We start from the raw sequence: 13,946 nt of genomic DNA, 5'->3' as shown, positions 1-13,946 counted from the left end.
GGTAGTGTATGTTTTCAATCATTCTTAAATACGGGTGCTTAATTAATTTTTAGTTTTTGGTGTATGATTAGTGTTATTTCTTAACTTTATTATGAGCAGTTAATTTCAATAATATATACTTTGTTCCTTTCAAAAAAAAAAAATCCGTATTCACTACAAAAATATAATCATTTAAAAAAAAATGAAAAACAGAAGAAAAAATTGCCAAGAATTGTAAATGTGGGATTAGAAGAAAAAAAAAAACTGTAAGAGTGGGATTAAAAAAAAAACCTATGAAAAACAAATTATACTACACAAGCTAAGCGACACACGAAAATTCATGTGTGTGATTATATCAGGCTCGATTCTCCGGGGTTTTTTTTTTCCAAATGGAAGGTTTTTTTTTTCTTTAAAAAAAAACAAAATTGAGAGGGGTATTTTGGGAAAGTGAAATTTATCACCCCAAAACCTCCTTTAACTTTTTATATAGGATAGGATAAGCATAGCTAACAAAAAGTTTGATAAAAATATCCTTTAATTTTATCTTAATCGTTTTTCTCGTACACAATCAAAACAGTCATACTAAACTGAAAAAAAAAAAAAAAAAAAAAAAAAAAAAAAGTTCACAATTTTATCAAATTTGGGTGATGCAATTTCTTCTGTATCAAGTATCAATTACATATAAGGTAAATTTACATCTCTATATATCCGGAAAAATAACAATGCAAATCTAAAATCAATTCAATTTCTTTTTTAATGAAATGCTTAATGATGATGGTTCTTCCCCAAAAAAAAGAAATAAAAAAAAAAACTTAATGATGATTATTTTTATTCAAGTTTCCATCTACATGGAATTGATGTTCTTTGTTTATTTTTTTTTCACTCCCTTTTGGTGTGTTTGGTTATGATTTTTTTTCCTCTTATTTTATTGAATATTTACAAACAATGAGCTTTTACTAAAGTTTTTGACTTCGACAATTGTTGCATTTGATTGTGGGTAGTGTATGTTTTCAAACATTCTTAAATATGGTGCTTAATTAATTTTTAGTTTTTGGTGTATAATTAATTATTAGTGTTTTTTCTTAACTTGATTATGAGCACTGACATAATTTCAATAATATATACTTTGTTCCTTTCAAAAAAAAAAAAAAAAAAAAAAAAAGTTGCATTGTTTAATCTATATAATTATTTAATATTGACTATTGTTTTTCTATATATCTATTACTATATGTGTTCTTATCTCTTAATTTATGAGATACAGGTTTAAATTATATGATCACTAATGACATCTATTCGCTCATTGGTATTTGTTGGTGGATTTACATGCAATGTAAACAACAAACTTTTATTAATTAGATGAGTTTCCATTTTATTTTATTATGACTATAGATCTATTCCTTTGTAAATTTGCAATGAGATCATATTAATTGTTTAAGAATATTTTTAGTGATTCTACTAATCATGTCTAATATTGGTTGGTAGGTCAATGAATTGTTACCTGGTTAACTCATTGCTTATTTGAAGGAATTAGTGTCTTGGGATTATGTAGTGACTTTTCTGTTTTGCATAAATAATTACTAACTACAAAATATTTATATGGAGAGAATGGAGTATATATTGCCACAAACCTTAATGTTAATTGATATGATTAAATTATTAGATTTGTTTTGTAATGTATGATACTTTTTAAAGCTGTACTATGATTAAACTTTTGTAGATAAAAATTACTACCCAAAATGGTGTTACAAGCTCAATAATTATACTTTAGCCCCTTTTTTAGGACTAATTATACTTTTTGTCTTGAATGACAACATTTCTTTTATTTCAATACCGAGTTTAAAATTTAATCCCTAATATTCTAATAATTATTGAGTATTACTCCATATATACTATGCCATTTCAAGTTTAAATTAGGGCCTATTCACATTTACTTAATTTCAGTTCAATTTAGTTCAGTTCAGCTCTAATCAGTTCAGTTCAGCTCCAATCAGTTCAGTTCTGCTCAACTCCTAATTTCCCTCTCTCATAAAATATTCATTTCAGCTCATTTCAGCTTCAATTAGTTCAATTCAGTTCAGCTTCAACCAGTTCAATTCAGTTCAGTTCAGTAAATGTGAACAAGCCCTTAGTATCTTGGGATTATGTTGTGACTTTAATTAGGCAGGATGACCCATGGGGATCTTCGACTTAATCTCAACATTTCTACCTTTTTATGCATAATATACTTAATATGTTGAAAATACTGAATTAGACTCCAACAAATTGTAAATTATACTCCATAGTATGAATTTGCCACCTTGAAAATTGTATGTGCACGCATTGCGTGCGCTTCCGAGCTTGTTTTTTTTTTTTTTTTTTTTAATCTCAGCACTTTTTATAAGTGACAAATCGTTTATAATTGCAACACTTTCTTAAATGTTTTTGTAAGTTATAACAATTATAAACCCACTATTACCCCACTTACAATGTCTTGCAATTATAAATAATTAATTTAGGTCCCGTGCCGTGCACGGTAATTTTTTTAAAAAATTTAAAAAAACTAAAAAAAATCAATAAATATACACACTACTTTGATGTGAAATCTAATCAATAAATGAACAACTATTTTTATTAGGGAAAAAATATGAATACTTCTTTGAAGTACATTAAAATATGTCGTAAATTATGTTAATACTATATGTAAGCCCGTGCGATGCACGGTTTTTAAATATTTCATTTTGTATATTTTTTTGTAATTTCTTAATTTTTTTTTTTGTTTTTATTTGCTATTCTATTATTTTAACATTATATTAAGGTAAAAAAAATTTTTAAGTTTTAAATTATTCTTATTCAAATTTAACGTATATAGAATTTGAATTTATAAATTGAAATAAATATTATCTCATTCATCGGATAGTTAGATAAAATCATTAAATCAAAATATATATTTTTTAATTTCTAATTACTTGTTAAAATAATATAAATCCTATTATCCTAATGTAAAAGATAATATAAAAGATAATTTTTGGTTTTTTTTTTTCATAATTTAAATCTTAAATTACTATTTTTTGTTTTCAATTCTCAAATTTCATTTGTTAATTTTTTCTTAAATGGCAACTGAAAATTAAAATTCAAAATTAATATATAAATCTAATTTTTCATTGGTCGAAATATTACTTTTGCTTATGTGGCGTGCGATGCACAAATTTTTATATACGTTTTGTATATAAATATTTTTTTGTGATATCTTAATTTTTTTCTTGCATTATAAGTTTTAAAATTTTGTATGAAAGTATCATATCATCAGATATTTACATAAAACCATTAACATCAAATGATAACTTATATTTTTTAAATATCAAAATATATTTTTTTAGTTTTTTAAATAATATAAATCCTAATATCTAAAGATATTTTTTAGTTTTGTAACAAATAAAAATGATAAAATTTAGTGTTCTTAAATATTTAAAATCCTAATAAATTACTATTCGTCGTTTTAACCTACGTGGCAAAAATTTAAAATTTCATTCGTCGCTTTTGTTTAGGTGGCAAGTGATTTTTTTAATTCTAAAATAAAATAGAATTCTAATTTTTAATTGGTCGAAAATATACCTTTTCTTATGTGGCACTCTCAATGCTCTCCAAAAATGCCTACTTTATTTATATATATTAGATTATCTATAATAGTCATAGATGTTTGTGTGGAAAGATATATCAAATCTTTTTTATTTAAAGTAATTATCTTTTTTAACTTATATAAGTAATTAAATAATTATTAAAAAAAAAAAAAAAGCTAAGGACACACCAGGAGATGACACCTGTCATTGTTTGTGTGTCTTTTAGTATATAACTAGTTTAAATCCTGTGCAACGAACACACGGTTTTTACTTAATCAAATTATGAATTAGTGAATTATAATGTTAATACAACAATAATTTTATTTTATTTTTTTAAAATAATATTTTTAATTGAAACAAATACTTGAATTACCTTTCAAAAAAACAAAAAAACTTGAATTAATATTATATTGTTATCAAAAGTTATTGATTATTAAACATTAAAAAAAACAAAAATTTAATGATTATAGTGTTTTATATGAGAATGCAATTTATAATTATAACCCATGCAATGTAGTTATATACCCATATGTCCCTATTTTGTTTGCATGTTTTGACCGACACAATATTTTATAGCATACTATAACTGGCACAATGTTTTACAAATTTAATTGACTAATATTTATGAAAATTAATAATCATGATTTTTTAATTTTGTTTTATATTTATGTTTATAGTTATTGAATTGTAATGTTATTACTTCGTATAATAGCTAAAGTATCAAATCCTGGTTAGAGCAAAAAAACTTTCAAAGAAAAAATACGTTGTAGAATGATACGAAGTACAGGAGTAGTGGTTTCAAAAAAAAAAAGTACGGGAGTAGTACATTTTATTATTCTAATATATTACCTTATTATGTGTTTGTTTATTATAGAAAAATACCCCTATTATAAAAAATATAAAAGATATGCATATAGAATATATTTCGTATATAGTTGCCAAATTGAAAGTTAAATATAATAGGATATATAAAATAATATTAATGAAGATTTTGTACAAAAAAGAAAAAAAAAGTAGAAAGAAAAAAGTGGCGGGAAAATTTTTAATCGAAACATGACAAGTGTCATGTCAGATTCGCTTTTAGTATTATGTAATTGATTGATTGATTATTGATAATTAACACTTTTTACAACTATTATCTTGTACTCCCTTTATTTTTTAAGTGACCCATAGTGACATGTCAAAGTATTACTATAAAATACGAAAGAGTATGTCATTATTATCATGTACTCTATTTTTTTAGTGCCCCGAGTGACATGACATGCATGTCGATACAAAATTTTGAACAATAATATCTTAAATTATTAATTAATAACTATAAATTAGAATAATTGAATATTAATTCACAAACATTGGTTAAAATAAGGAGGAAGTATATGCCACTACATAGTATAGGTGCAGTAATGAGCAATTTCCCATAATAATGCTAGAATAAAAATAAATTTCCATTGTGCGTCGATTTGGAAACTTAGGGCCTGTTCTCATTGACTGAACTCAGCTGAACTGAACTAAATTGAACTGAGCTGAATTGAACTGAACTGAACTGAAATGAATATTTTATCAGAGAAGGAAATTAGGAGCTGAAATGAACTGAACTTAGCTGAACTGAACTGAGCTGAATAGAACTGAACTAAACTGAATTGAATTTCAACGTAAGAGAACATGCCCTAATTCCCTAGATAGATACCGTCCATTTAGGATCGGTGTTGGGTGTGATTTTTTATTTTTATTTTTTTCACCTTAAAACCGCTTATGACAATAGAGGTTATAGCTTTAAAACCGCTACTATTATTAGCGGTTTCAGAAAAGAGACCGCCTATTTCAATAACAGGTCTCTTTTCTTCCTTAACCTTTATTTTTAAAAAAAGTAAGGAGGCAAAGAGACTTGTCAATAAAAAAGGAGGTCTCTTTTCTGAAAGCATGTCTTAGCCAATAACAGGAAAGAGAACGCCCACATTATTACTGTTAAGTTCAAAGAGACCTGATTTCATTAATAACGGATCTCTTTGCTTTTTTTAAAAAAAAAAAAAAAACCGCTAATATTGCTAGCGGTTTTAATCCAAACCAAATATCAATCCTACATGGAATCACTATATATATCTGACCATTATTATCTAATTTCTAATAGTTAGTTTATTTTTGTATGATTGGACTCACGTGAGTCCGTTCTACACAATAATTTTCCATACTCTAAATGGGGTTAAGTGTTGTTATGAGTATAATCAAGTGGGCCATGTGCTTTAAATAAAGGTAATAGTACAATTTCCACCATAAAAACCTTATAGTGTGTTGCAACTATAGTGATATTTACATTCTAGGAAAGTGTTGCAAGTATAAAAAAAAACGGAGAAAGTATTATTATTATACATTCGATTGCGGTGGTGTAGTAAGGACGGTGTAGTAACCCAGGGACATTGTACTTGATGAAGACAAAGATGGTGATGGTGATTTTCTCTCTACTCTCACTCAAAGGTTTTCAAATTGGTTTTCCGGTGAAAATTCCGGTCAAAATACAAACTAAACTTTGAGATCTACGAATTACAAAGGGAAAGAGGAGAGAATTTCAAAAAAAAAAAAAAAAAAAAAAAAAAAAGATTTCTGGCGAGAATTCCAGTGGAGATAGAGGGGAAAGAGGAAATAGATTATTTTTTTACACCTTGATAACAAAATTAAATACTGTCTAAATATTTGCATAAAAAATTAAAAATACATTTTTTTCCCTTAGGTATGGACTCTAGAAGCTCATATCTGGTAGTGATCCATCACTCCTCCAAAGTAAGTTTTATGAGTAGTGCTAAAAGTCTCAATGGGGCACTTAAAAAAAAAAAAAAAAAAAGGGTATTGTTATATGTAGCTCTAGGGCTATATATAAGCATTAAATACACTCTTGGAAATTGTATAAAATTAGGAATTTATGACAAAAACACGCATAAATCAGTGTAATTAGTATTTATATTTTTATGATTTCTTAACTTTTTACGATTTTCAAGTATAAATTTAATGCTTGTATGTAGCCTAAGGGTTATGTATAACATTTAAAAAAAAAAAAAAATATAACATCTCATGAATTTGAAAGAAATCATTAAATGAGCAAAAAAAAAAAAAAAGTCTCAATGGGCACTTATAAAAGTCTCTCGTAATCATTTGCTTCTAGGGGTGTCAATCGGGTTTTCGGTTCAGTTTTGGGTTCGGTTTATCTGTTGTCGGTTTGTAACGGGTCGATTTTTAACGGATTGGAATTATTAACGGGTCAGTTCGGGTCGGTTTTAAATAATTTCGGGTTGGGTCGGTTTGGTTTATTTTTATTACAGTTTCTTTTCGGGTCGGATTTTAATCGGGTCGGGTTATAATTAGTTCGGGTCATAATCGGTTCGGGTTAAATTCGATCAGTTTAAAAACTGGGTTTGTCAGTTTAAAGAGGGTTTTGGGTCAACACATATCGGGTCCTAATAATCGGGTCGGGTTGTAATCGGTTCAGGCTGTAATCGGTTCGAGTTGAACTTAGTCAGTTTAACAACTAGTTTTGCCAGTTTTTAAACGGATTTCGTTAACATATATCGCCTAGTATATCCTCAATATTCTTTAATTAGTTATTCCAGTAGATCATACGGAGTATTAATTAGTTGTTTAACTTTATGTCCCTTTTTTGTATAATGATTTTAAGGACCAAATAATAATAAAAAATCTAGAGTTAGCTTTTGATTTAGATTTTTGATTTTTTAATACAATATAGTGTTTCATAAACCATTACTCGTTAGGGGACGATAATATTATTGTAGCATAAGAGTTTCAATGACATCAAAATTCCAAACCTTTTCAATATAAATACTTTATAATTCAAATTAAACCCTTTTGTTTTACTATTGATAAAATGTGCCCAAAAAAAAAAAAAAAATTCTACGGTCATAACGGGTTACGGACTTATGGATTATAAACGGTTCGGTTATAATCGGTTACGGGTTGTAAACGGTTCGATCATAACTTATTACGGGTTATAAACGGTTCAATCCTAACCAGTTACAGGTTGTAAACGATTTGGGTTTATCGTGTTTTTGTCGGGTTTAAACGGTTTCGGTTTACAATGGGTCAGGTTGCTATCGGGTTCAAAAGTACACGGTTCTGGTTATTCTCGGTTTCGGGTTGTATCAGTTCGGCTTGATATCAGGTACGGTTCATTAACGGTTCTCAAACATTCAGATCGGTTCAAATTCAGGTTTTAAAAAATCAGGTTGGGTCGGTTTACGATTTTAAAATAACAGGTTCTTAGCGGTTCGATTCCTTTTCGGAATAGTTCAAAACAGTTCGGATTCACCAGTTCGGGTCGGTTTTTGACAGCTCTATTTGCTTCAGTTAATGATGAGGTCATGGGTGGTTGTTGAATGTGAAATGATCTAGGTGTATTATCAAGGGACGTAAATATATCAGATAAAAGGGAGATATAAAAGAAAGAAGATATAAATATTTATGAGAAGAAACATTTATATATATATATATATATATATATATATATATATATATATGGAAAAAAAAAAAATATGTGTCATACTTGTGGGTATGAACAAAACTAGGCTAGTTTTAAGGGGAGATTAGTGAATTAACAAAGAAAAGAGAGATTGTCCCACTAAAACAATAATTAGTGGGTGATCTTGAAAGTCAAAATATCAATTCCCATTATAATGAATAAAATAAGGGAATATAATAAACTTTTTTTTTTGGTTTAACATAATTTATAGGACAACACCTTAAAAAAAAGGGGGGATGATTACATATGGTGTAGAATACAAAAAAATTAAGGATTTGAGTTTGTAAAGATTAAAGAATGTGGCTTTCAAAAGAAAATTCAGATAAGAGAAATACATCAAATCAATTAGTTGCAGTTGCAATAGACAGGGATAAAGGAAGTCAACATGCTCTTAAATGGGCAATTGATAATCTTCTTCAAAGAGGCCAAACTGTTGTTCTTGTTCATGTTAAAGTTAGGCCTTCTTATGGCTCTTCTCCCCATATTGTTATCCATGGTAAGTGTAACATTTTCGAAAATCAATGCATAATTTTAACCATGACTATTAGTAGTTTGCGAAGTTAATCACTACATGATTCTAATAATTTAGTTCTTTATTATCGATTGATAAATTTATGAAATGTCAACGTTCTGAATATATTTTTATTATGTACTATATTTGTCTATTGATAAAAATTGAATTGTACGGTCCACATTTTAAATATATATATTGATAATTTGAAAACATTTTGTATAAATCATCGTTTTGTATCTATGGTCTTTATATATTTCTACACTTGTGTAGGTAGACAATGGGATCAACAAACAAAGGATTTGTTCCTCCCCTTTCGTTGTTTTTGCACGAGGAAAGATGTAGGTACTTGCGCTCCATTCTTGCAATTAAACAACGAATAAGTAAAAAAAATGAAAAATCAATTCAAGATTTAGATGAAATTTATTTTTTTAGCGCGCATATGTAGGATCATCATATAAAATTTACATACTCGTACTATATTCATTTCACCTCAAGTACTTATCGGATACATATATGACACTCAATACATTTCATTTTTGAACTAAGAATATCATATATGCATAAGATGATTGTGTTTGACAATGCTGCTCAAACTTGATTCACAAACAAGCTTACAACTTAGGTGTTAATTTTATATATTTATTTTAATTTATTTGTAAAATAATTTTTATATTAGCTTTTTTTTTCCCTTAAATTTATTGAAAATTTTATGGATAGATACAATGTCGGGACATCGTGCTCGAAGATTCAGATGTTCAAAAGGCATTGATAGAGTTTGTCACTCAATCCGCAGTTGAAGTTTTGATCATGGGTGCTTCTTCTAGAAATTCGATCTTGAGGTTTGTATCGATCATTTTTAAAATAAAGAGTTTGAGATTAGTAAAGAACCTTAAAATCATTACCGATTAATCAAGAAAAATGATATACACAACCGTGATGGTTATAATAATTAAGGATCTAAAAAAATATTATGCGTAGTCAAACATTAATAGTGATTGACACATAATTTTGTCATACATTATTAAATTACTAGCATTAGATTATGAATATTTTCGTGCAGTATTAACAATTTTGTACAATATTAAAATGATGAATTGTTAAATTGTTTTGAAATTTCATCAGTATTTTTTTTCTTGGACTAACATTTATGTTTTCTAACATATATACATGAATTCTTAATGCTCATATAGCAAATTCACCAAGACAGATACTCCTACGGCAGTATCAAAAGGAGTACCAGAATTTTGTAGCGTTTATGTAATTTCAAAAGTAGGAAAAATCTCAAACACACGATCCGCTTCCCGTCCTCCCCCAATTGTTTCCCCTCTTCGAAATCAAATTATGAATCAGCCAACAAGTGCCCCGGTTACTCCTCCTCGTGGTAAAATAAAAAGTTTCTTTTTTCGTAAATTTCCTATACTTCCTTCATTCTTTAAAAAATTTAGAAAACTTTCCTATTTAATAATTTGCAAAATAATAAAGAGAATACTTTTGTTGTAAATATAATGTGGACTCACCAATATCGTTACCATTGACCAGGGTCTGAAAAAACAACACCATCCGGGTCGCCATTTAATGGATTTGAAGACATGGATTTTAAGTAAGTGCTACGTCTAGCTAAAATTTCATATGACAAATTAAATTTAGCACACATTGCCCTAGGTTTTTGTACAATATGACCTTGTTATATTAAAAATTCGTTCAATTTTGAGAGAAGATTTTCCTAACAGTTATAAGATATTTTTCTACAGATCGACCTTCACTCGAGGGGGTAGACATCCACATGTTAGATCTTACGGTGACATCCTATCGGATAACGATATCTCATTCGTAAGCTCGGGAAGGGCTAGTGTTGATCGCACGCTTCCTTCGACCTATGATGTTTTTGAAGAAAGGAGGAGCACTAGTACTAATAGACTATCATCAAGTTCCGAAAATGATTATATGAATGAAACACCCCAACGAAGGTCCTTTGCGGACACTACTCCTTTGTCTAGCCCTCCTCCTAATTTTTCTAATTACTCTTTTCATGACAATTCTAACTCGAATTGGTCATCGAACACGCAATCTCAATCAATGGTAAGTAGTTTAAAACCTATCATTTTTTACTAATTAAGTTCGGCCATGAAAAGAGATATGACGTTACTAGAAAAGAACAGAGGAAGTATGTGATTTGAAAACGGGATTTAAAATGCATGCGTTGATTTAAATATTTGTTACAAGTTAGATGAGTAATTAATTAGTGTTCAAATTTCCCTAATGCATACATTCTAAAAAAAAAATTATAAGAAACAATCCATAATTAATGATTCTTCTTTTCAAATTATAGGATGATGTAGAAGCTCAAATGAGAAAGCTAAAGATGGAGTTAGCGCAAACAATGAATATGTACAGCAGTGTTTGCAAAGAAGCACTTACAGCAAAACAAAAGGTTTTCCTCTTTTCCTATATCTATCCTAAATGAATATCTCAAAGATTGTTTATACTTCCCGACTAGTTAGCATTACGTAATACGTACTTCTTCCGTTTCTTAATATTTGCAGCACAATTTCATCAAAAAATTAAAAAATGCACTTGTATGTAGTAGTAGGTGATTAAAAAAGGTAAATGAACGATTTTATCAAAATGATTATTAACATTGACAACAAAAAAGGGTTAATTAGTTATCAAATCTCTCCTTCGTCGTGTGTGTCATAAAGGTGTGTTACAAGTAAAAGAAAACTAAGGATATATATAGGAACTTGAACCCTGGTTTGACCAAATATTTGTGTCATGCAACTTTTTATCGCCTTTTTTTTTAACTTTTGGCTATTTTTAACACTTTTGATAAAAACAAGTTCTATAAGAATTTGGTTTATAGATTAGTGCCTTAGTGGAAGTATGTAAAAATAATATCAATATCAAAATCAAAATCTTTGATATATGATTGCTTGAAATTATTAAAAACATTTTAAATGAAGGAACTCTTCTTCAATTATAGGCCCTTGATCTCCAACGGTGGAAAGTAGAAGAAGAGCGTAGAATGGATGAAGCTCAAGATTCGGAAGAATCGACACAAACATCATTCATAGAGAAGAATAAAGCTAAATCAAAGGCATCCATTGAGGCATCGGAAGCACATAAAAGACTACTCGAACTCGAGGCACAAAAAAGGATCAGTGCCGAAATGAAAGCACTTAAGGAAGTTGATGAAAAGAACAAGGATGTGGATCGTATAACCACTGCTATAAGGTATAGGAAGTATACAATAGAAGAGATAGAAGTAGCTACCGAATACTTCGCCGAAGCACGAAAGATTGGTGAAGGGGGATATGGCCCGGTGTTTCGATGTCACTTAGATCACACAGTAGTTGCTGTTAAAGTGTTACGTCCTGATGCTGCTCAAGGAAGATCTCAATTTCAACAAGAGGTTTACTACTAAACCCTAATTTTTACAAATAATTTAGCGAACTTTTCATTTTTTTTTGTTTTACAGGCTCTGATGCCATGTTAAATGACCAATTCAACTAAAAAACAGAAGATTGGTTTATATACTTTATATCAAGTCGAGTGGAATACAATTTATGATTTTTTTTGCGGACATACTTTTAATTTATTAATAAATTATTACTTCACCATATTAATTTTGTTTGTGACAATTTTTTTTTTTTTTTTTTTTGTAGGTTGAAGTTCTTAGCTGCATAAGACACCCTAACATGGTTCTTCTATTGGGGGCTTGCCCAGAGTATGGATGTTTAGTTTATGAATATATGCACAATGGGAGCCTCGAGGATCGTCTATTCCGTCGAGGTCAGACTATGGCACTCAGTTGGCAACATAGGTTCCGTATTGCAGCGGAAATTGCCACAGGCCTCTTATTCCTACACCAAACGAAGCCTGAGCCCTTGGTGCATCGAGACTTGAAACCAGCCAATATACTCCTAGATCGCAACTTAGTTGCCAAGATTAGTGATGTAGGCTTAGCTAGGCTAGTTCCCCAAGTGTAGCCGACGAGGTTACACAATATAGGATGACCTCCACAGCTGGTACTTTTTGCTACATTGACCCTGAATATCAACAAACAGGTATGCTAGGTTTTAATCCTTAGAAACTGTCACTTTTTTTTTTATCCTATAGAGAATTTCTTATTAGGCGCTCTTATTTTCACTTATTTTTTGAAAAACGAGTTTAAATAAGTTCAGTTAAGATATTTAGATATGTTTAGGAAAAATAAGTTCTGATACAATTTATAAGAGTTGCAGTTCAATTTAAAACTAAAATGTGTATTGATAAGTAAGCTCGCTAAGGTCTAATATGTATTGATAAGTTTAGATTAGACAAGACAAGTTCATGTAAGTAAAAAGCAGGTGATTTAAGCACAACTTTAGCAGGGGGTTGCAACATGAAATCATATTAGATATCGATTGATAGACCTTCTCTAGGAATTACAATTTATATGTTGCAATTTAATTAATGTGATTACATTGTTGTTGTTGTTATTGTTATAGGTATGCTTGGTGTGAAATCAGATGTGTACTCCCTAGGCATAATCCTATTACAACTGATAACGGCGAAATCACCAATGGGCTTAACACACCATGTTGAGAGAGCAATTGAGAAAGGAACATTCAAGGATATTTTGGACAAAGAAGTTACAGATTGGCCTATTGAAGAGGCTTTAAAATTTGCTAAACTATCACTTCAATGTGCTGAGCTAAGGAGGAGAGATAGGCCTGACCTTGGAACGATTGTGTTGCCTCAACTTTGCTTCTTAAGAAATATGGCAGAGGAGAGTTTGGATGCTATGACATTTCGCGACACATATGGATCTTACAATCCTAAATCATCTAATAGCCAAGTCTCTGTAAGTCCACGTATTTAGACTCTTGCTTGCTTGAATTTTTAGAAGTTATGATAAAAGTCAAAGCGTGTCACCAATGCCTTTAATCTTTTGACAATTGTGTTTTAAATGTGCAGGATTCATTGAGTAGTGCACCTTCTCATGAAAGTTGGAAGAGCTCGACTTTTAGTGGAGAGTAACAAATACATGTTTTATAGCATATGAGGGGGAGAAAAGAAAATTTTAGGCTCTATTCCAAATTAGCTTTTGAAGTAGAGATTAGTGTTTTGACGAGATCAAATCTCTAGTTGGAAAAAAAAATGATAGATTTATGTTTTGATAAAGAAAACCTAATCTTCATAGTTGGAAACAATAATAAGTGGGTAAATGGCAAAGATGATCCACATACAAATCCAAGTGGTGCATAATTTTGTACAACAAATTATGAAATTGTAATTATTAATTAGGAAAATTTTCAATCAATACATAATTATACAAGTTTGTAAGCACAATTAA

The 13,946-nt window shown here is 29.3% G+C and overlaps 1 pseudogene; it reads left to right on the top strand.

Annotated features, from left to right (window-relative positions):
- Positions 1-8,342: 8,342 nt before the first annotated feature.
- Positions 8,343-13,902, top strand: LOC110709151 (annotated as a pseudogene).
- The last annotated feature ends 44 nt before the right edge of the window (positions 13,903-13,946 follow it).

Source organism: Chenopodium quinoa, unplaced genomic scaffold (assembly GCF_001683475.1).
Source record: "Chenopodium quinoa cultivar QQ74 unplaced genomic scaffold, ASM168347v1, whole genome shotgun sequence".
Taxonomy (NCBI): domain Eukaryota; kingdom Viridiplantae; phylum Streptophyta; class Magnoliopsida; order Caryophyllales; family Amaranthaceae; genus Chenopodium; species Chenopodium quinoa.
Note: the sequence above shows the minus strand (reverse complement) of the source record. Positions and strands in the feature narration are given on the sequence as shown.